At 43.7% G+C, this 23,779-nt stretch overlaps 1 protein-coding gene and 1 pseudogene across 1 annotated transcript in view; one reads left to right on the forward strand and one right to left on the reverse strand.

Annotated features, from left to right (window-relative positions):
* Positions 1 to 23,779, reverse strand: part of LOC125278251 (zinc finger protein 850-like) — a 301,964-nt gene that overhangs the window by 185,073 nt on the left and 93,112 nt on the right. The window lies entirely within an intron of this gene.
* On the forward strand, positions 1,665 to 4,866 carry LOC125249218 (annotated as a pseudogene).

Genomic DNA, 23,779 nt, shown 5'->3' on the forward strand with positions numbered 1-23,779 from the left:
AGAGTTAATGAGCCCCACCTGGGAGGCGCACCGGCCTTGAGTCTCTCATGGAGGAGCTCCGGAAGCATAAAAGGAGGAGCGACGAGAGAGGACTAGGCCTGGACGTTATTTTATGTTTTATTATGTTTGTGTGGCCAGCAAACATCCGCAAGGGTCTGCTGGCATTACTTTAATTTTGTATTTGTTTATTTTGGAATTAAAGTTATGTTTAACGTTCGCCGGTTCCCGCCTCCTTCTTCCCATACTTACGAACTGTGTTACAACAAGTTACATTATACAACAAGTTACATTATACATACACATAATATAAACATTCAGTGACTTAAGTCAGCGGGAAGGAGTGAGTGTGTGTGTGAGGGGTTGCATCTTGTAGATGTGTGAGGGCAAGGCGTTGTCCTATGCTATTACTTTGAGATCTTCTCTCCAGATGAGTTTTATTGCTTTATTGCAGGGTGCTTGTAGCCTGACTTCGTCATACTCATATTCTAGGCAGAATGTGAGTCTGATACTGCTCCATTGCACTTGAATTATTGGGCGTGTCTTAACCGAACCAGTAAAAAAAAAAACTCTGCACTGAATTGGATAGACCTACAACCAATCAGAGCAACGCAGTAAGTGACGTATGTTGAACTTGTACTTAAACTTTTGCCGAATCCCCTTGGAAGGACGGCAAACACATCTTTCCCATTGACAAATGCCTTGATTGCGGTTCTTTGTTCGTCTTTTAAAATTAATGCGCTGTCGATTTCTTTTATTACAGACGTGATAGCGGAATCTAAACATCTTACTTCTCCAGCTGCAGTCATCGTTGGTGAAAACCAATTCAACCCAAGCGCTCTTTGATGACGTGGTGGTTACGTAACCGCAGATAGCCTGTCCATCATCGATTAAAGCCCGCCCTGGCAATTTGATTGGCTCGGCCTTCTGGGAGCCGAGCATAATTACTCCACAATGGATCGAGTCCAGACCGAACTTCCCGTCCAAAAAATGTTGTGGGCGGGGTTCGGGCTGGCACCCAGGCTACGGTGCTTGTTCTCAGTTTTTGTCTTAGTAGGAAAATCAAGCCTTACACGGAAGTTAAAGTGAGCTGGAGACAAGTTCAAGTCAATACCCAAAAAAACATGAAGACTGTGGCCTTTCTTGTTTTTAGTTTCTTATATTTTAGGTAAGGTCTTTTTAAGGTTGCGTTGTACCGCACAGCATTTTGACTCCTTGTCCCGCAAGTCGCATATTGAGAAAATGTCCCTCATCCCTCATCTGTCTGTTGGTTTTTAATTATAATATTAAGAAAACGTGCATGCGTTATTTTGACATTTTAAGAAAGCATTAAATTTATTATTTTTGCTGCGTAGTTTTTCACTAATAATAGCTAATAGCGCCACGGCAGGAACGTTAACTTGTGCTCCTGAGAGAGAGTCATTCTCCACGATTATTGGCCGAGAAGACGTAACATGAGATGAGATGGAAGACATGCCTAACAAAGTTCACATTCTCCTTACAATCACGACGTAGTGGATCCACCTGGGATCCACACAGCTAGATCAATGAACCGATTATAATGACCATCATTTGAAGTGTCACAAAATGCTGAAATTATCGTACATTATGGGATTTTTTTCATTATTGATCGTACATCGTACAGAGGTCAAAATTATTGTATAAATATGATAATTATCGTATGTCTGGCAACACTGAGCCTGCTGGAGAAATTGTGTAGTGATCATGTTCACCAACAGGGGGCTGTGCAGCTACAGTTGGTCGCGTGAGCGGCGCTACTTCATGATGAACGTAATCTGGATCCGGAACAGAGCAAAGCGCCATTATCGTCAAATATCAAAATAAACATTGTTATCAGTTTCAAGGTTAGTAACATACTAACTATTCATACTGTTTGTATGTTTTATAACAGGGCACGAGATTGTTTTGCACAATTTTAAACATCCACATAAGTTCCGTCACAACGCAGCAATTTCCACACACACATGAGTGTACCTACGTGGTGAAGGTACACTCAGATATGAATAAATATAAATTAAAATAAAATAAAATAATACACGTACTTTGTGCTTAAAATGAGTCTAAAATGCAGAATAATAGTTCAAAATAGTTAAAAGTTAAAACAGTTGTAATTACTGTATACAGCTAAAAACAGCTTGTGAAAATTAAAATATTAAATTCAATAATGTTAAAAAATACTTGTTAAATGCTTTGAACTGCTTTTACAGTGGTTACTATTAATTGTGTAAAAGTTTTTTTTTTTCTTTGGTGAATTGTATTTAGACCAGAGTGAAAATCCTAAAAATAAAACTAAATCATAATTATTAATGTAATAATAGCCCATAAGGAACCCACAACAATTAAAAACAAAAACATTCAAAACATTCATGTCCCTGTTTTTTAAATAGATAATAACAAATGAGATTTTGGTGATATTTTGACCACTCGAATAGGAAATGTCCCCAGTTTCCATTTCAGAAATCTGGTCACCTTATTAAAAATAGTTATCTGCATGATGCCTGCTGCCTTTAGGGTCAGTGATGTTTAATTTAAATGACATGTAAAATAAAGACATGTTGTGTTATATTGTGATGTAATGGTGTTTTCTGGAAGGGACTAAAGAACAAAGTATTTTTATCAGCTGTTGTTATATAGGTAGATAGACATTATATAACAACTTCAGGTTGTGTTTTAGTGTTGGAAACATGTCCCACATTGTCCCACACAAACTTAGTAATCGTCCCACATTTGGTTTGTTTGATGGTGGTCAACCTAGGTCTTTTACTTTCCTGATACAGCAACTTTGGCATGAATACTGAGTTTTGATTTAACACCCATGCTTTGGACAATCCAATCTAAAAACACTTTAATTTCTAAAATAAATGGGTATCTTAATATAATGGCCCTCCCTTGATTTTTATCAGGACTTTTGCTAATCAGAAATGCATGATAAGTTGTACATAACTCTCTGGTTTAGTAACAATTACCTCTTTATTAACCCTTAAATGCATACCTTGGGTCTTTAGTGACCTGGGACGTCATTCACTACCCTCCTCCTCATTCATTTTTTAAAGTTAGACATCAACCTTCTTGGTATTCCTCAATCAATTCATTATAAAGAATATAACATGAAAAAAATCATAAAATTATAAAAGAATGCCTATTTTTGAATAAATTTTTTGTAAAAATTGTATAGGGTCGCTAACGACCCAAGGTGTGTATCAGTTTTTTTTTTTTTTTTTTTGCACAACAATAATTGAATCTTAGATGACGGAATAAGTGCAATTCACCTTTATTCCACAAGGTGGCAATGTCTGTTACACAATGCTGAAGTGACGACTCTTTCAGACAGAAAAAGAAATAATAAGAAAAACATGAAATGGCTCAGTGATTTACTGCAGAGCAAGTATTAAACGCAATCAAATACGACTGTAACTGTCACTGGATGGATCTGGTGAAGCTGTTAGCGATCAAAATATTGAAAATTATATAGTTTTGAGAAAATGTTTGAGATCGCGAATGGGCTCATATTCGCGACCTCAAACATACAACTAGCCTATTATTTGCTGAATTTACTGGAAAATGAGCTCTGACGAGGACAGTGATGATGGCATAAAACATCTGCTCAAACTGAGCCCTTTCAAGCTCCAAAAGGTAACAAAATATGCTTTATTTTATTCTTCTGTAATTGGTATTGTAATATCAGAGGAGTTTTATACTATCGCGACAGGTAGAGATCCTTCAGTGTTAGACATAGATCTGGGTCGATAAAGACCCGAATATGTAAGAATGATTGGCGAAACAGTCATGCATTTAAGGGTTAACTCTCTTGTGTAAGAATTCAGTTTGGTTATGGTATGTGTGTGTAACAGGTGCACACTCTATAGCTGCCCCACGAACAGTTTGGAAATGATATCTGTGGAAGATGTTTATGAAAATCTCTAGGAGAGCAACTTTGACATTGCCTTTGAGACACTTAAAGTAGACTTCCTACAACAAATGCAGAGTGGCAATCTGCAGGCAGAGCGATACATCAACTTCACCATGCAAGACATCCACTACATACTGACGGTGACGAAAATGTTGGAGGATATGAGTGGAAAACAAATCCAGCCTGATGACCTCAGGGACTTCATAAAAGACAGTTACTTAAGTTATAAAAATATACTGGCTTAATGCTTCAAAGATTTTCTTTTAAGGTAAGAACAGAAATCAAATACTTTCCAAATGTTTCTGAATTCATTGAAGATGCTTAATACTCTTATTTCCACAGGGTGAGCCTAACATTGAGCAAACTCCAGCTATGACGAAATATCTGTCATTCTACAGTGAGCTAATGGAAGATCCACTCGACTTTGCTGTGGGTCTTCTGCCCTGTGCCAGACTCTGGGTGTGGCTGGCTAAAAATCTCAAAACACCTTAAAATAATGCATACTACAATTGGAAGGTGGAGAATATGAATGGCAATCCTGAGGAGGACTACGAAGCTCTGCTGAACAAGCATCTGGACACACCTGAAAAAGTGGAGAAGGCCAATACTATATTCCGTAAACAGATGCAAAATGAGCATGATTTCTTCAACTCATCTTGAGTGGTTGATGGCTGGTTAGTAATTATGGAGTTTTTCTACCAGTATAAACAGCAATGCCATACTAATGAAAAAAAAAGAAAAAAAAAAAGTTTTACTTTACATGACTCGCCACTCATGAAAGTAATCAGAAATCCTATTGACGGTTATCCAAGGCAAATATTGTGTATTACTCATGTTTGATTGTATTTCATGTTTGATTATTCATCTTTGATTGTAAGGTCTGTAAAAGAACAAAATTCAAGGAAATGTTTTGTTTTATTAAAACTATGTAGGGGAGACCATGTGGGGCAAGGTTGTAAAATTGTTTGCTTTTACCATCTGTAACTTCAGTGTGATATGTATCTCAGGCATTGATATAATTTTCACACAATCATGTGATACAAATTAAAGTTGTTTTGAAATCTACAACTTGTCCTTATGTAATGTCTTAAACAGAAAGGGCGGATATCTGGCATGAATTGTTGTAGCCAAGTGTAAGCAAAGACTCACGTATCTGATATTCAAGTCAAGAATATCTTTGACATGAAAATATTCTTAAGAAAATAGTTAGAATGTTAACTTAGAATTCATCTTAATACCATTCTTGATTGTGCAATATATGTACTTTTAAATTATTATCATTATGTTTTATGTATATATAAATAAAAATAAAAATAGGCAGTATGCAGGCAGCCAGATGAAGACAAAGATGAATAAAGTTCCAATAAAAGGTTTAATATAATCCAAACAGGTAGAGGCACACTTAACTGAAACAAAACCAGACCAAGACACAACAAATAAACTGAACTTATATACACAGATGATTAGCTAAAATGATAAACGGCTGTGATGATTAGTGCAGTGTCCATGGTGACTGTGGCAGGAAAACAAAAGGACACTTTACATAATATTGAGTTACAAATATACAATCAGGAGACAACAACATGAACAGGCAAACAGACAGTGATCATATTAAATACAAGACAAAACCAAAGCAAGCATGGATATGAAGTTTAAACTATACAATCAGTTAGAACATAATGTAAGATTTACTAACAGTTTGCATTAGCACAAACCCTATTTTGGTGTTAAAAAACTACTTTTCAGGATTTACTAAAGACATGCAGTGAAAATCTTAGCACTGAAAAGGCATGGACAGGGTTGTTTTTGTGGCTAAATTTTTACAAATGCAATGTCTGTGGAAGATGCAGTAATAATCCTTGCCATTATAATGATGTATTATATCAAGAAAGTGCAATTACCCTGCCTTCTTGTTAAGATTTTGGATGTCTGTTGCTACACATTTGGCTAATGTATTAAATATTAGGTATTGCTTACAATATTATTGTTATTTATATTTGTTTGTTTTTAAGAAATGCATTATACTGTATGGCCAGAGATGTACAGTTATTGTTAGATATGTGTGTGCCTGTCCATGAGAAGGAGGAGCAGAACTGGATTGCAGCACACAGAAGTGTGTGCGGTTCTATGTGTGTGTGCTCAAGGATACGGAGAACTGTGGTTCTACTCCTAGAACCTTATAAGGACATCAGCCATCTTGGCTGAGTTTACTGGAGTTCAAGGACACAAATGCCAGACAGTTTGCACTTGCGAGGCCTTGAGAAGTGTCTGGAAACTTTGGGAAAGTTACAACATATGTCAATCAAGAAGATAACCCAACGTCTCCAATAAACAACATGAGTATAAAAGACTGATGAGTTGATTGCCTCTTCGGATACTGATACGTCAGTACCCCTGACGCCTAGAAGCCCAGAGCTGACGACAAGAAACCCCAAGCTGAAGATGGGAAGCCCAGAGCTGACTACACCTTTGACTCAAGAGTGATTACTGTATTTTATACTTTAATGATGAAGTTTTATTTGCCTTTACATTTTTGTTTATTATAAAAAGAAAAGTAACCAATTAAAAGAAGTTTAACTGATTACAAAAGCTGCCTACCTTAGCTTGATTTATAGTGTTTTAAGACTTTGAACAAGAACATACCACAGAGGAGTCTTCTGATCAAATTATAAGTAATTTAAAATGCTTATAATTTAGGCCAGACTCGACTTACTCTACCTAACCTGAGAATAATAAATAATAAGGTTAAAAGGTGTTAAGATCAAAATTCACACCGGAAAACAATGATAAATATATTAGGCAGCATCTGTGCATTTCTTCCTGTTTTCTTCCAAATGTTGCATCGTATATGATGTAAGCGCACTCCGGCCCGGAACGTTGCAGTGTGCGTGCAGTGTGAGTGCAGGCCAACAGGGGAGTGGGGACAATCACACTCCAGCTCGGTTCAAGACAACTGTGCCTAGTGTGAGTACACCCATGATACAGATTATATTACAGTTTATATGTCTGACAACCAATATGCATAACCCGTATAGGGTCTGGAGCTCTGCAGTGTGATCATGGATACTGGGGGAATGTATCATACTTAAAATAAAAATATAAAATTAAATTAAAAATATTTTGTCTTTACTGTCAGTTTTGATTGATTTAATGCATCCTCACTGAATAAAAGTATTAATGTCCTCAAAATAAATACATACAAAAATCTTGCTGAAATGTTTTAATCAGTAGTGTACACAAATATATGAAGCAGCACAACTGTTCTACACTGATAATCATCATAAATGTTTTTTGAGCATCAATTCATCATATTAGAATGATTTCTGAAGGATCATGTGACACTGAAGACTGGAGTAATGATTGAACCTGCTTGTGCCGTGCAACCCTTATGGTGAAGTTTCAATTAGAGCAACAACAAACAGTGCAAAACATGGGAATTTCTTAGTGCTTCCCTATAGAGAAAATCACTTCTTGCCCTGCACCTGGATTTCGCACCACCCCATGACGTCATGTGCAAAGAACCTATTGACCTACTTTTTGCCCAATTTACTTTAGCAGATGAAATCAAACTATGTCCCGGTACAAAACTTTATTTATGTCAATAAAACTTTTATCAAAAATAAATCCTTCCAAAATATTCCAAAGGTAAAGATGTCGAATGCTTTTTCATGATCTAAAGAAATCAATAACTGTATTTTCTAAATGCTATGGCAACATGAAATATGGAAACTTGTTCTTCTTCAACAGGGATGATTTCTTGCAGTACACACAAACGGAGAATTCGCCTCTGAAAACGAGTCTTTCTAAAAACTCCGGCCAGAGTGGAGATTTTGAAAATCTTCGTTTGCACGTTTGCATGTAAACTGAGACAAACGGGTGTTTAGATTGTTTTTTTTATATTCGCCTCTGGCCCGAGATCATCCTCTCCGCTAATCACCGTAGCCAGCATCACTGGTTCTGCCTCATTCCATTTTTTAAGAAGATTGACGTGGTAAATTTGACGTGTTCCCCTCCTATTACCTCATAATCAAGCTCACCAATCTGCCGTGTGACCTCAAACGGTCCTTGCCACGTTGCAAGTAATTTAGAGCTTGAAGTGGGGAGCAATACAAGCACTTTATCTCCCGGTGCAAATTTTCGTGAATTAGTCCCCCTGTCATACAGCCGGCTTTGTCTGTCCTGGGCTTGTTACAAATTCTCCATGGATAGCTGCCCCAAAGTGTGGAGTTTTGTTCTCAAGTCCAGCACATACTAAATTTCATTTTTCTCCCAAGTCTCTCTCAGAACATCTAGTACCCCGCGGGGCTGGCGACCAAAGATAAGCTCGAAGGGGGAAAACCCCGTGGAGGCTTGCGGGACTTCTCGCACAGCGAACAACAGAGGTTCTAACCATTTATCCCAATTTTTGCCGTCTTCCTGCACGAATTTACGAATCATTGATTTAAGCGTGCGATTAAACCGTTCAACCAGCCCGTCTGTTTGTGGGTGAAAGACGCTGGTACGAATCGATTTAATGCCCAATAACTCGTAAAGTTCGCGTAACATACGTCCCACAACAGAGACAAAACTTTAAATCAGGCTTCACTCCAGAAATTCCTCTCCAGGATCCAGTGTCTCAGTCAGCAGTCCCTCTCACTCTCACACACTCCTGCTTCTCCTGGCGTTTTATCCTGTCTCCACGCCAATCACTGTAATCAAAGACAGGTGTTCGTTATTTGTGTTTAACCCGCTCATTAACCACGCGTCTCCTGACGCTCTCCCCCGCTGCAGCGTTCGCTAAACCACGCCCCCCTCGCCACAATGTTTTTTTGTCCGAAACTAACAAAATATTTCTCTCACTCAACTTCACTTTCAAAGCCATTTTCAACTTCTTTTTCAAGCGTTTATCTGATTCTTTAATCTCATATTATTCCCACAATTGTCCTTTATCCAACAAATTTAATAATCCTTCCTATGGAGCTTTAATAAAATCTTCAGTGGCTGCCATTCTTAATTTCCAATTCACAAATTCATAGGCACAAAAAATAAATATGGTCAATACAGATGAGAATTCATTCATAATTTCCCCTTGCTAAACTACAACCATACCACCCCACTATACTCCCTAAACCTAACCTTCATGCAACTCCCCAGAGTCGAGCGCCTTTAAAACACAAATACCACTGGCAGTGAAGTGAGCAAATCTGCCCAATCCACAAACCACAGCAGTGTACTCAACCCAGGAGTTTGCACAAAAATAAAAAACAAAAACAACAAACCAATCCTAAGCGTTGCTAAAGCCTAACAGGGGAATGAATCAAATCTTGTAATCTACTCACATTTACCCATGAAAATGTGAACAAAACTGCTAAGATCATTGCGTTTGTCTCCTACCATATTTACTGAAAGAAATTCACCCCAAACACTATCAAATTAATCAAAGGAAAATCATAATAAACATGATTATTGTATTGGTGTTAAATGTACGGACGAACCCCCATTTGTTAAAGCCGGCTCTTAAGCTACATTAAATAGAATAGATGCGCCAATTCTTTGCAAAACATTTATTTTAACACAATAAAACCAACATTATATCATAAACAAACGTTTTAGGGCTGGCCATTCAGCATAACGCTGCCCATCGACCGCCATGCTGGGACGATCATTCCCCAGTGCTCCCACACGAATGGTCTCAGCACAGCAGCATTTAACTGTGCATCCAACAAGCGTCAGGTGTGTCGGCCACGCCCCCTCCAGACAGCACCTAAAAATCACACACAACCAAAGAGATGCACAGCGTAGACTGGGACAACACAACAGACATGACTCAAGTAGACTGAGTACAATTCTGGCAGTTCCAGTTGTGTCCTCTAGAGGGTGTATGTGCTTATGTTGAGTGGGAATTTACCTGTTGAAGAAGAGTGTTCTGTCCTGTTTGATAGACAGGTCGTGTTTGTTGATCCTGTAAAAAGAGCAGTTATTAGTAAAATCCTCCTCCTGCATTCTCCTCTCTTGTGTGGTTTATTGATGCCATTGTTTCCACAATGACGTTATGATGACAGATCCTTGTGACATGAATGGATGTTACAGGAAAATTACCACAGTGTCAAATATACACAGATTATTTAAGATGAATCATATTGTTTACTGGCAGTAGATGAATGTAAATGTTGATTGTGTCGTTGGTTCATCATATTTATTCTTATCTGTGAGTTTTAGAGCAGAAACAGTTCAAATACACTAACCTGTCATTATATAATCTGACCAATACGAGATTTTTTTTTCATATTTCAGGGTCAGAGCTTATAAACACTAATAACTCATGGATTGACCTACAAAACTCACCTCAGAGTCATCAGTTCCTCTTCTGTTATCTGAAACATAACGTCAAGAGAATATTGATGATCAAACACATAATACAGTCTCCAATTAAACTGATTTTAGAAGAATTCTAGTGCTGTAGAATAGAAACATTAAACTCTGTCTAAGAGGAATTCTGTCTAAATTATTTTAAATTCATTAGAATTTGTAAATACTTAGTCAGGTGTTTTGGATTTTTTGTCTGTTGTTACATGATATGAGAAACTGTAAAAACTCACCATCTCTTTTTCTGCGAATCATCCAGAGAATAAGAGCAGGAAGGAGAACAGTGAATGAAGCGAAAACAATCACAATCACTGAGAGAGAGACGATATTACAGTCATATTAATACTGATGTCCACTGAGCTCATTTTCACTACAATGAGTTCATTTAGATCCTGATTCTAGAAAAACTCCAGAGTGTGAAAACAAGCACTGAAATGAGGATGATGTTCATACACACCAAGAGAGGTTGGAGTCAGTGTCGTTGCTGTAGTTGATGGTACAACTATTAAAAACAAAATCATATTTGAATGCATGAACACAACATCAAGACATTTGTTTCACAAACTGAGACCGATTTATTTCAGCTGCTGTAGCCCAGATCTTTAATAAATGGTCATTATGATTTTAATCATTTAAGCTAAAAAAAAACTAAATTCTGTCATTGACATATATGCCATGAAGGAGTATTTACTCTTTTACATGTACTCTTTACATTAGCTTTTAAGCTGACTTCCTGTTTGTGTGAATGATTGAGTTCTACAAATTCAATAAGGTTTGATAAGCTCTTCCTCAATAATTGACACTGTAAACCACTGAGATGAGAAAGACTTTGTGCAGCTGCTGTCCTTTCAGTATTTAATGACTTCTGATTCTCTGTAAAAATTAAAGGATGGCTTAATTAAAGCCAGTGTGAACCAGTGAAGTAAGAGACTGATGATGTGTGAGAGTGATCATGTGATCATGAACCTTGTGTAGGAGCTGCTGCTGTAGTTTGGCTTGATTTCTTCACAGAGTTTGAGCTGCTGACTGGAATCAGAAGATGAATGTTCAGATGTTCATCTGTAGGACATTAACATCATATTTTACAGTAGTAATAGTTGTTTCTCACCTGAATACTTGACAGTGTATCTGACTGAGGTCTGGAGTTGATTTCTGAGAGTAAGCCGACATCTCCAGTCTCTGTTGTCATCTTCCTTCAGGAATGTTGTAGTCAGATTGATGATACAGTGATCTGATGATATTAATATCTGATATCTGGAGTCTGTCATCAGATCAACACCAGCCTGATTCACCCACGACAGCTGAAGTCCCTCAGAACGAACCCAATCATCACAGGAGAATTCAGAATACAAGTGACAGGAGAGAGTCACAGAGCGACCTGGACTGATCTCAGTCTGTGAGGATGATGATGATGGAGACACTGAAACTGAACACAAAACACAATAATCAAGTTTAATTGAGTTTAAAAGGAACATCTACCCTTTTTAAATTGATCACATAATCATAAAATTACCTCGAAGAACATGCAGATAAACAAGTGCATCTGTTCCTTGTTTTTGTCCATTCACATATTGTCGGCAGGTGTAAGATCCATAATCTTCTTCTGTGATGTTCTTGATGTTTAGAGAGCAGTCAGACCCCAGACTCAGTCTCTCACGTCTCTCTGTGTCTTTATTCTTTATCTCTCCAGTAATCAGTTCAACTTCTGCTGAATCTCTGTTATAGGTCCATGTAGTTGAGTTGCAGTCAGAAAGAGCATTATTACAGGACAGATGGACATTTTCACCAGAACTGATGAACACATTATCATAATTCACTCCACTGGTGCCTGAAACACAAGTACATCTAATGGATCATAATGCCATATATTAATAAATGAAGGCAAAACAAACCAACATAAAAAGCAGATTCAAATCTTTTTTAAACCATCTTTGCAACCATCACACTCTCCAGGATAAAGTGTTTGTCTTGATCAGAGAGCAGTTTAAATCTCTGAATATGAAGATAATCGTTGATCATCAGATGTTTGAGTGACTGTGTCCAGTATCAGGAATAATACAGAATGATCTGTATGTATCAATTCACAACTCTGAGATCACAATGTGAATGTGTGCAAGAATAAACTGAGCATGTTCAAATCAACTCTTTCCAGACTAATTCCACTAAATGTCTTTAGAGAAAATCCAGATTTCTTTACTTGTGAGAAGTGAAGAGAGAATGATCAGTCCCAGCAGACACAGATCACACTTATCAGCCATTTTCTGTTTCAGTCAGTCTTCCTCTTCTTTATATAGTAACAGCTCTTCCTTTAATCATCATCAGCTCCTCCTGTGGTTGAGAACTTCCTCTGATCTGAACTGAGTGTTTAAATACAGCTAGAGTTAATATATAGTGACACTATATCAGTGCATTATAGAGAAGTGTTGCTTCAGCAGGGTTCAAGTACATTTCAATAAAAATACGTGACCTGTGCTGGTAAAATGAACAAAAACACTATTAAAACACTTTAAAATGATGTATGATTTATTGGAATCCGACAAAAATGACTGAGCTGCAAATGTTAGAAAAGTCAAAGTGAAAAGCAAAGTCAATTTTGAGAAAAGTTTTCAGAATTTTTTTACTATTCACAAAGTCGGAAGGCTGCGCTTTAAAATGATACCAAACTTGGACTAATGTGGAAGTTGCTGAGGGAAGCATTTTTCATGGACAAATTGCTAATGATATTGCTAACTGCTATTTTGGAGCATTTGGATTGCAACCAAAATCTATATTTTTGACTTCTTTGCTTGTAGCTCGAAATTAGCCTGTGTGCAATTTTGACTCATTTTGCCAGCATAGGTCACATGTCTTTTTCATTAATGCTTAAATGTAATTTACAGTACATTTATACTGTAATAGGAACTGTCCCTCAAGAGTATCTGATGGTGATGTGCCCTAACCATAACCACTAACATAAGAGAGATCAGGCTTTGATAGGACAGCGGTTGTGAAACTTGTTCTTCAGTGTGATAAAGTTCATATTGTAAACTACACTGGCTCAACACACATCTGATCTGAACACAATTTATAGGCTGTACTTTTGCACATGAGAACATTACTGTTAGTTTCATTTATTTTTAAATTTCCTGCATGCAGTTAAATTCTAGAAATCAAATCATTAAATTATTAGAGATAAGTTACTGAAAACTTGTCCATGACTCATGAATTCCAAAACACTTTTTAAAGTACACTGAAATGATTAACATCAATTCCAGTTTGGCCAAGCAGAAAGAATTTGAACTCTCTACATGAGTGCAAATAAAAATAATGGTAAAACAATATTAACCCTCTATAGTATGGTGTTGCCTCCAGTCAGGCAACATAGACTATTTTTGTTTTTAATAAAATAAGACACCAATTTATTGATTAAACATATGTCTGTTACAGGCAGAAGGGCAGAAGACAGCAGAAATGGAAGCAGATGGTAGTTTATTAATAAAGAACATGGTAAACACAGTAATGCAGTTAAGTGGGTTGCGGATGGAGTCTTAGTGGAGTGATAACTGAACACTGATACATTCCTTTGTCTTACAGGTTTGCAGATTGTGGATGGCTCAATGTTGGTTGACTGAATGAACACACGAAGAAGGAAACACACTGGAGTAGAACAGGTTAGTATCTTAGAAGTCTTGAAGTCAACATGAAGAGTCCTTCATATGAACAAGACCTGACTGATAACTGACTGAAGTGAGTGGTGTGCTTAAGTATCTGCTGTGATGAGGTGCTGATGGGGAACAGGTGTGTGTGATTAGTACTTTGGTGAGGAAGTGCACTGTGATTGGCTGATGGTGGAACCTGTTGGGTCTGTGACAGAACCCCCCCCCATGGAGCAGTGGAGCGTCTCAGGTCGGCTGTCATTCTGCATCTGCCAAGAGCTTGTTGTAGTTGGTGAGCTGTTAAATGGTGGGATTAATGGATGAGTGGAGTGTGTCGAGTCCTGCTGACATATTGCAAACCTGGAGGACATTCTGGTGGAGTGTTGGCAGAGGCATTTTAGGAGGGAACAGAAGTTTCAAACCAGTGAATGTGAATCACAATGATGTTCTCAGGGAGAATTGGCTCAGGTTCTTCGTTAGTTTCCTCTGAAGTGTATAGACGGGACAAGGCATCTGCCTTCATATTCTTGGCACTAGGACGATAGGAGATACTGAAGTGGAAACATGTGAAAAACAATGGTGTAGATTTATTGCTGAGTTTGCTGGAGAAGAAGGCACATATATGGAGACTGGCTGGATTCCCCTGCTGCGGCTGCTGCAAGAGCACCGCTCCTATTCCTCTGGTAGAGGCGTCTACCTCGACGACAGGAATTCTCTGGATCAGGGTGAACGAGGAGCGGTGCACTGGTGAATGTTGAAGGCTTCATTGGCCGCTGGTGACCAGGACAGAGACTTGGGCTTGTTACAAAGGAGGCTTGTAAGAGGGTGTGCGATGGAGCAATAATTCTGGATGATCTTCTGTAGAAGTTTGCAAACCCAAGGAATCTCTGGAGCTCTTTGATGGTGGATGGAGTCGGCCAGTTCTTTATGGCTCCTACCCGTCCATTTGGATGCCACTGCTGCTGATGTTAAATCCAAGGAACTGCACTGAGAGTTGATGGAAAGAGCACTTCTCGGCTTTGAGGAATAGCTGGAACTCTCTCAGGCCTTTCAGGACCTCCGCATAGATATAGATCAGTATATCATTGATACAGACCAGGACAAACTTGTTGAGGAACTCCCGGAGAACCTCGTGGATGAAAACTTGGAATACGGAGGGGGTGTTGACTAGGCCATACGACGCAATATTCACAGTGTCCAGTGAGGGTCACAAAAACCATCTTCCACTCGTCCCCCTCATGTATCCAAATGAGGCTGTATGCACTACGGAGGTCCAACTCGGTGAAGACAATGGCACCACGTAGATGTTCTAGAGCCGCTGGGATGAGGGGAAGAAGATAGCGTAACTTCACAGTGATCCTGTTGAGAGCCCAGTAATAAATATAAGGCCGCAAGCCTCTGTCCTTTTTGGCCACGAAGAAGAAGCTCAAAGCAGCAGGGGAAGTGGAAGGATGTATGTAGCCTTGTTGTAATGCTTCCTCAATGTACTCCTTCATGGCCTTCTGTTCACAGATGGATAGTGGATATATTTTCTCATGGGGCACTGACTCACCCAGAAGCAGATCAATGGCACAGTCCCATGGCCGGTGTGGAGGCAGCTTGGAAGCTCTCTTCGGGCAGAAAACATCACTGAAGGGGGCGTAACAAGAAGGAATATCCACAGACTGTTTCTCCACTGGACTTTCAATGGAAGTAGAGCAGACAGGAAGCATCTCGTAATGAAGGGCAGGAGGCTGAGGAATCAGAGAGAAATTTGGGAAACAGGTGCAGAGGTGGGTAGTAACGAGTTACATTTACTCCGTTACATTTACTTGAGTAAGTTTTTAAAAAAAATTATACTTCTAGGAGTAGTTTTAAATCAATATACTTTTTACTTTTACTTGAGTAGATTTGTGAAGAAGAAACGTCTCAGTTACATAGGTAACCCTCGTTCCCTGAAGGAGGGAACGGAGACGTACGTCGGACAGACCGACGAATAGGAATCTCGCCAGAGAGGCCAATCTACTTCGAGTGTAACTAAACGAGCCAATGCACATTGGCATGCAATCATATGCATCAGCTGCTTGCCTCGCAGCGCGGGTATATAATGAGCAGCAGGTGCGTTGCATCTTCAGGTTTTCGCTGAGGAGCCGAACCCAGCAGGCGGCAGCATCAGCAGGACAACGCCTGTGGCGACGGGACGTACGTCTTTGTTCCCTCCTTCAGGGAACGAGGGTTACCTATGTAACCGAGACGTTCCCATTCAGTCGGTCACGTTCGACGTACGTCGGACAGACCGACGAATAGGAATCCCTACCAAAGCGCCACAGGAGCTGCCCTCTTCCAGCGCTCTGTCGTGAGCCACCTGAACCCCCTTGCCTAAGGACGGTGGGACCAGGCTCACGCAGAGAGGGTCGATCACTGTTGTTCCCAAAACCCACTCAGTGCGACAATTGGATAACGCTGGGAAAGCGTAGCCTTACATGCGATAAGGAACGCTGCGGAAGCCATATCCTTCCCCGAAGGAGTTATATGGATAAGTACATATGGACTAACCTTGTAGGTTGTACAACATATGGAAGAACTGGGGTGACTCCACTCGGTGAGAGATGGGTTCTCCCAGAGGGAAAGACACGGGCTTCGTTTAGGAGCAGCCGTGGAAAAAGCCATATGGGATCCCCGTAGGGTCACACATATGGAACCCAGCCTAGATCCGGTTCTCAAGGATCCAACGGAATATAGGCCTGGCGCCAGACGCTCCGCCACGTCGGCTGCCGAAGGGATATCGGAGGACTCGACAGGGTCTGCCTTGTAGGGACTCTCTGGAGAAAAGAAGCGCATGTAGCGCAGCAAGCCGACACTAAGCCGGGGCCTCTCCGTGCCTCTGACCTGTGGCGAGAACACGGGAGGAGACCGGCTCAACACGAAGGCTATAGTATCTAGCGAACGTGTTAGGTGTCGCCCAGCCCGCAGCTCTACAAATGTCTGTCAGCGAGGCGCCACGAGCCAGCGCCCAGGAGGATGCTACACCTCTCGTGGAGTGAGCATGCAACCTGAGCGGGCAGGGCACGCCCTGGGCTTGATAAGCCAGGGCGATGGCATCCACTATCCAGTGGGCCATCCTCTGCTTGGAGACAGCCTTTCCCTTCTGCTGACCTCCGTAACAGACAAAGAGCTGGTCTGAGGTCCTGAAGCTTTGAGTTCTGTCTATGTACAGTCGCAAGGCGCGAACTGGACAGAGCAAAGCCAGGGCTGGGTCTGCCTCCTCCGAGGGCAGCGCTTGCAGGCTCACTACCTGGTCCCTGAAGGGAGTGGTAGGAACCTTGGGCACATAGCCAGGCCGGGGTCTCAGTACCACGTGGCTGTCACCCGGCCCGAACTCTAGGCACGATTCGTCGACCGAAAATGACTGCAGGTCCCCTACCCTCTTGATGGAGGCCAATGCCACCAGCAGCAAAGTCTTCATAGAGAGAATCTTTAAGTCTGCTGACAGCAAAGGCTCAAAGGGAGCAATCTGGAGTGCTCTGAGCACCAGAGTAAGGTCCCAAGAGGGTATGGAGGGGGGACGAGGAGGATTTAACCGTCTCGCCCCCCTAAGGAACCTGATGACCAGGTCGTGCTGACCAACAGATTTGCCATCTATGTGGTCGTGGTAAGCGGATATGGCAGCAGTATGGACTTTGAGGGTGGAGGGGGACAGCCTACGCTCCAACCCTTGCTGCAAGAAGGAAAGCACGACTCCGATCGAGCATCTTCGGGGGTCTTCTCGGCGAGAAGAACACCACTCGACGAACAGGTTCCACTTCGAGGCGTAAGCACGTCTCGTAGACAGTGCACGTGCCGAAGTGATGGTGTTAAGTACCTCAGGGGGTAAGTCACCTAGAACCTCCGCGTCCCGTCCAGGGACCAGACATGGAGTTTCCAGAGGTCTGGACGCGGGTGCCAAAGAGTGCCCCGTCTCTGAGAGAGGAGGTCCTTCCTCAGAGGGATGGGCCAGGGAGGGGCTGTCGCGAGGAGTGAGAGTTCTGGGAACCAGGTCCGGTTGGGCCAGTAAGGCGCAACTAACAAGACCTGCTCCTCGTCCTCCCTGACTTTGCACAGGGTCTGTGCAAGTAGGCTCACTGGGGGAAACGCATATTTGCGCGGGCCCCGGGGCCAGCTGTGAGCCAGTGCATCTGTCCCGAGTGTCCCCTCGGTCAGAGAGTAAAACAACTGGCAGTGGGAGGTTTCTGGTGAGGCAAACAGGTCTACCTGAGCCTCTCCGAACTCTCTCCAGATCAGCTGAACCACCTGGGGGTGGAGTCGCCACTCTCCTGGCAGCGCAGCTCGTGATAGCTCGTCGGCCACACGGTTGAGCACACCGGGGACATGAATGGCGCGAAGCGACCTCAGATGCTTCCGACTCCACAGGAGGAGATGGCGGGCGAGTTGCGACATGCGACGGGAGCGTAGACCACCTTGACGGTTGATGTACGCAACGGTCGCAGTGTTGTCCGTACGGACCAGTACATGCTTGCCCTGAAGCAGGCCTTTGAGGCGGCTCAGAGCAAGGTGAAGAAACAAAGGGTCCGACCACGGACTGAAGGTTAGGCGGCACTCCTGAGTGACTGGCACCCGGAACGTGCCGCGTTGCCAAGCCCATCTCGGGACTCGGCCGTGAAGCCAGTGCTGAAGCGGTCTCATATGAAGCAGACCGAGCGGTGTTACAGCCGCTGCAGCCGCCATATGCCCCAGGAGCCTCTGAAAGAACTTCAGTGGGACCGCTGTCCTGCCGTTGAACGTATTCAGGCAGTTCAACACCGACTGAGCACGTTCCTCTGTGAGGCGTGCTATCTGTTCGACCGAATCCAACTCCATACCGAGAAAAGAGATCCTCTGCACTGGGGCGAGTTTGCTCTTTTCCCAGTTGACCTGAAGCCCCAACTGGCTGAGGTGACTGAGCACCAAGTCCCTGTGTTCGCACAACTGATCCCGAGACTGTGCTAGAATAAGCCAGTCGTCTAGATAGTTGAGAATGCGAACACCCCGTTCTCTCATGGGAACAAGGGCTCCCTCCACGACTTTCGTGAAGACGCGGGGAGACAGGGCCAGCCCGAAGGGTAGGACTCTGTACTGGTATGCTCGACCTTCGAACGCGAATCTCAGGAATGGCCTGTGTTGCGGAAGGATCGAAACATGGAAGTACGCGTCCTTCAGGTCGATCCCTGCAAACCAATCTCGGGGACGGATGCACTCGAAAATGCGTTTCTGCATGAGCATTTTGAACGGTAGCTTGTGGAGGCTCCGATTCAAAACTCGCAGGTCCAAGATCGGTCGTAACCCGCCGCTTTTCTTGGGTACAATGAAGTAGGGGCTGTAGAACCCTGACCTCAAATCGGCTGGAGGGACCGGCTCTATCGCGTCCTTCGCCAGTAGGACTGCGATCTCCGCACGCAAGACAGGGGCATCGGCATCTTTCACTGAAGTGAAGAGGATGCCCCTGAACTTGGGGGGGCGCCGGGCGAACTGAATCGCATAGCCGAGCCTGATGGTCCGAAGGAGCCAGCGAGACGGACTGGGGAGCGCTAGCCAGGCTCTCAGAGACCGCACAAGCGGCACCAAGGGGACCACCGGCGTACCCGCCGCGGGGCAGCGAGGTGGAACGCAGGGACGCGGCCCGGGGGGCTCTCTGTGTGAGGCGGCCCGAAGCGGGGTCACAGTGTGCTGTGCAACACTTACCTGCTTCCACGGGTGGACAGAGGGAGCAGTCGAGGTTTTGCCTACCTGCTGCTCGCTGCTGTCCGCTGGCGACAGAAGAGGTGGATGAGAGTGGTGAGGTTCTAGCCCTCCCACTGCTCTCCGAGCCCTCTTCAGACCCGGAGATAGAGGAAACTGCTCTTTTATTGAAAATTTGGGTACCGCTGGCCGTTGAGCCAGCGGCGGAACAAAAAGGGAAACAAAGGATTCTCCACCCGGCCCTCCTCCGGGGGAAGGAGCGGTGCGGTCACCACCTCCTGAAGAGCAGTCCCATCCATCTCCGGGTCGCCCGTCCTAGGGCCGCTTGGACTTGGCCTTGCCACCCTTCTTCTTAGGGGGTGGCTGGACGGGCTGGGCACCCCGCCCGCGACCGGCTCCACGACGCCGCTTGGATGGAGGCTGCTGCTGCTGGGGCGTGGGAGCGCGGGGCGGCTGCAGGGGGGCGCCCTCGGCGACGGGCAGTCTGAGGTGCCGCCGGCGGTGGAGGTGCAGCAGCTGACCGCCTCGGCAGGATGTGGCTGATGGCCTCAGACTGCTTTTGTACAGCCGAGAACTGTTGGGCAAAGTTCTCAACCGCGTCGCCGAAAAGGCCGGTCTGGGACACAGGGTAATTAAGAAACCTGACTTTGTCGGTATCCCTCATGTCCGCGAGACACAGCCAGAGATGGCGTTCCTGGACCACCAAAGTGGACATCGCACGACCCACTGACCGCGCCGTAACCTTCGTCGCACGAAGCGCGAGGTCCGTCGCGGCACGAAGTTCTTGCAGAACTTGCGGATCATGACCACCCTCGTGCAGGTCCTTCAGTGCCTTGGCCTGATGGACCTGCAACAACGCCATAGCGTGTAAGGCGGAAGCGGCTTCCCCACAGGCCTGATAAGCCTTGCCGGTAAGATCCGACGAGTACTTACAGGCCCGGGAAGGGAGAGACGGCTCCCCCCGCCAGGTGGAGTTAGGGCACAGTTGCATAGCAACGGCCCGTTCCACAGGGGGTATGCGCGTATAACCCTTAGCCGCTCCACCATCAAGGGTGGTGAGGGAGGAGGACCCACCGACACGGCTTCGGGCAGTAAAAGGTGCCGTCCACGTGCCAGTGAGCTCTTCATGCACTTCCGGGAAGAAAGGCACTGGGGTGGGGGGCTGAGAACCAGCCCTTGCCACCCCGAGATACCAATCATCCAACCTCGAGGGCTCGGGACACGGTGGAGGATTCCACACGAGCCCAACCCTGTTGGCGGCCCGGGAAAGCATAGCCATCATTTCCGGGTCCGAATCGGGCACAGAAACCACACCCGAAGGGGGCAACTGCGCCGAATCCTCATCCCCAGAAGCGTCAGGCTCACCCTCCAATGCAGCGATCGACATCCGGTCGTCTTGGGGAGCTCCGAAGGATACGGATGGTACACACCTCTGGGGTGGTCCACCGCGCTCCCCCGGCAGCTCTACTGGCTGCGGAGCGCAAGAGGGGTGAGGGTTCCTAGGGGGTTGGTTCCCCGAAGGAAACGCGCTCACCGTAATCCTCAAGTCACCGGTCCCACCGCCCGAAGCAACCCTCTGAGGAGGATTGGAACGAGGCGCCGGGACCGGGACTCCACCCCTTTGCAGAAAGTGGAGTCTCGACCGCAACTCCGCGACGGTCATCTTCCCACAATGGGTACATGACTCGTCCACAAACGCCGCCTCAGCGTGCCTTAAGCCCAAGCACGCGATACAGCGTTGGTGACCATCCCGAGGCGCCAGGTAACGACCGCATCCAGAAACACACAAGTAGAACGACATCTTTAAAAAGACGCGAACTACTCGTGTAAGCTCTTTCAAGGACTGACTCTTTTAGGTGCTGAAGCACGCAGGGGAAAGGCCGCTGCAGCACAGACAGGGAAATGTGCAGCCTGTCGTGTGCACTCTCCTTGAAGGCGCTCTCTTACCAGCTGTAATAACAGCTTTTTAGCGCTCTAGGCGCACCGTTTCACCAGCCGTGAGAACGGCCTTCACGCTGACTACAGCTTTTTTGCTCAAATAAAAAAGGCAAAAAGGAAAAACAAAGGAGAAATCGGCCCCGCTGCTGCGCTGTCCGCCTGCACCGCAACCAAGAGACGTCTCGAAGAGCTGGCTCGTTCACACTCGTGCTTCCAGTAGTTTTCTTCAGCTTGTTGCAGAAGTTTGGCTCCGAAGCGAAAAGCTGAAGATGCAACGCACCTGCTGCTCATTATATACCCGCGCTGCGAGGCAAGCAGCTGATGCATATGATTGCATGCCAATGTGCATTGGCTCGTTTAGTTACACTCGAAGTAGATTGGCCTCTCTGGCGAGATTCCTATTCGTCGGTCTGTCCGACGTACGTCGAACGTGACCGACTGAATGGGAACTGTACTCTTACTCCGCTACATTAGGCTACAACGAGCTCGTTACTTTTCTTTTTACCTCTTTGATATTCTACGCGTCATTGTTTTATTTTGACAGAGTGAGACTTCCGCTAAAGGCTCTACCATGTAACTGTGTTTCACCAATCAAACGTAGTTGTGCAGTCTCGTCACGTGACCAATCTCAGCGGCGTCAGGCGGGACAGGTTAGCTTTACAGTCGTAGCAAAACAAAAATGTCACAATCAACCATCGGCAATGCAGACACAAGCGAGGAGGAACACCCCTGGCCTCAATATCGCGTTCAATATCAACGGCGATTCATATCGATATTGAACGCAATATTGCGTGGCTTATCAGTGAACTACGGCTCTGTCTATTAAATGCCACTTCATTTGAAAGCAGGTGATGGCGATTTAGCGGCAATCAGGGAACCGGCTTTACTGACGAAATGCGCGTGACAAAAGCATTCGATATATCGCCCAGCCCTAATGTTTACCTTAGTAAAAGTGCGAAACAGCAGTTACATTATGCGGTGTCTTCTGTGTCTACCAAAACAAACGGACATTTCAGCATTCAAAAACTCAACATCTAACTTGAGGAAACATGTAGCGGTAAGTTTTCTAAATTCGTTTTTTTTTTTTTTTTTTTTTTTGCTGTGGATAGGCGAATGTTTGTCTTTTAGGTTACATATGTTTTAAACATTTCCTTTATATATATTATGGGTGGAAAGGTACATGTATTTGTATTGAACCGAAATTGTATGGGCGTCACGGTTCGGTGCATACATTTACACGGTATAAAAATAAATAAAACTCGCGTGCAAATTAATTAATGTAATGCAGAACTACTGTTAGATACGTGGGTTCTTTAGGGACACCTAATCTGTAGCCCCGCCTTAGCTCTGAAGCAGGCTGCGAACGATGTAAAGATTGCAATGCTGTAGTATGCTGTGTGTGTGTGAGAGAGAGAGGCGCGGGCGCGATCGAAAAGTCACAAATTGTTTACTTATATGTGTGTGTGTGTGTGTGTGTGTGTGTGTGTGTGTGTGTGTGTGTGTGTGTGTGAGTGAGGCGCGGGCGCGATCGAACAGTGGAAACATAAAAACATACTCCGTCATTTTGTTTATGCAGGACATCATTCAAACTGCAAAGTGTTTAAGTTACTGTTAATTAAAATTTTAAGGAAAACAAATATATTAATCTGAAATGTAGCAAATTAATTTTCAAATTAATTTTAATTTTCAATTCATTCAGGTACACTTACCAAACAGAAACCGAGGTATGAATTGAACCGTGACTTCTGTGTACCGTTCCACCCCTAATATATATATATATATATTATATATACACACATCCAAATTTGATGTGATAAGTCTCTTTTAATGTCTTGATCTCCATGTAGCCTCACAGATTTTTTATTTTTTTTTATGCACAGAGGGTTCACCCCAACAAACTGTCTAAATACACCGACTTTATAGAGAACCACAGAAAGCGCAAGTCCTCCTCTTCCAGTGATACTTCTGTGAAAAATGCAAAAATCTCAGCCTTCTCTGCCCCAGGGCGGGTAACACAAGCAACGCTTGACAAGATGGTGCTAAATTTTGTATGTGAGGCCAACTAACCATTTTCTGTGGTTGAGACCCCATCCTTCAAGACTTTGATAGAAACCTTGCAACCTCATACAGTAATGACAAGGAAAACGTTATGCACAAGAATACAAGCAGCTGCAAAACATAAGAAGAGCATACTCATCAAAAAACTGAGTACTGTGAACTATGTTGCTACCACAACAGA

This window comes from Megalobrama amblycephala, linkage group LG1 (genome assembly GCF_018812025.1).
Source record: "Megalobrama amblycephala isolate DHTTF-2021 linkage group LG1, ASM1881202v1, whole genome shotgun sequence".
NCBI lineage: Eukaryota > Metazoa > Chordata > Actinopteri > Cypriniformes > Xenocyprididae > Megalobrama > Megalobrama amblycephala.